The sequence below is a fragment of the Brassica oleracea genome, chromosome C5 (assembly GCF_000695525.1).
Source record: "Brassica oleracea var. oleracea cultivar TO1000 chromosome C5, BOL, whole genome shotgun sequence".
In the NCBI taxonomy this organism is placed as follows: domain Eukaryota; kingdom Viridiplantae; phylum Streptophyta; class Magnoliopsida; order Brassicales; family Brassicaceae; genus Brassica; species Brassica oleracea.
Window position 1 is genome coordinate 6,890,878 of NC_027752.1, and position 1,008 is coordinate 6,891,885.

Below are 1,008 nucleotides of genomic sequence, written 5' to 3' on the forward strand. Positions count from 1 at the left end.
CAGAGGGTAACTATTTAGTAGATCATAACTTAAAAACATCTTCATTACAATACAAGAAACAATATCTTGCACGTTGAACAACTGGAAAGCAACAAAAATAACTTGATGTTTAGGGAACAGACGGATATCTTGACTGATAACCATATAAACTCTAAACCATCTTAGCACATGTAAGAGGGGCTTTGTTGACTTTGCTCATGAAAATTCTCTTAAAAATCACAACATCGAACTTGCTGTCAGTTCTCCTTAATTACCATTTGTATATTTGCCAAGTTAATTCATTGTGACATACTAGACAACAAGTCATGGAGATTCAAATAATGGAACAAACACAATGATGTAATAGATACCCCATAGTATTACCTTAACGGAAATCTTGAGGTAGACATCATCGAACTTTGAAGCTGTCTTTTGGTCTTCTTGCTCTTTCCTCCGGTGATAATATCAATCTAAAACAATGACAAGACAATACCAAATCAAGTGAACAAGAACTAAACCATCCCTCTAGTCACCTCTTGTGGAACACGTGTCGACCATCCATATTGCTCACTTCTTCTCTTTCCTTTAGCTGCTACAGACACACAACATAGAGATTATAATCAGAATCACAAAGATGAATGAAGAAGGAACAAAGATGCTTGACAAATACAGCAAGAAAAAAAAGAAACATTAGTTAAAAAAAATATATTTTCTAGATCCACACCTAGATCTAATTGTATTGGAGCCAACAAACAGTTACAATCAGAATTGTACGGATAGGGAAGGAAAAACAAAGATGGATCTTTGTTTTTGTTATAAACCAAATGATGATGGACCATGGACCAGTCTGTACTGCAGGCTCAATCCGAGACATGATAAAGACAACCAGAGACTATGTGTTTATCTAGTATATATTCCATGTATATCTGTAACATAGTGTTTATCCTTATCCTTATCTTGTTAGGATAAACATGACCTTATGACGGTCTAATACCTTGTATATATATGGACCTTCTGGTCGACAGTAAT

General features: G+C 34.8%; 1 long non-coding RNA gene across 1 annotated transcript in view; it reads right to left on the reverse strand.

Annotated features, from left to right (window-relative positions):
• Positions 1–417: 417 nt before the first annotated feature.
• The window catches only part of LOC106293621, a 5,079-nt gene continuing 4,488 nt past the window's right edge, over positions 418–1,008 (reverse strand). The window contains exon 2 of the long non-coding RNA XR_001260566.1: positions 418–568. This is a non-coding gene — a long non-coding RNA (uncharacterized LOC106293621). The remainder of the gene's footprint in view (positions 569–1,008) is intronic.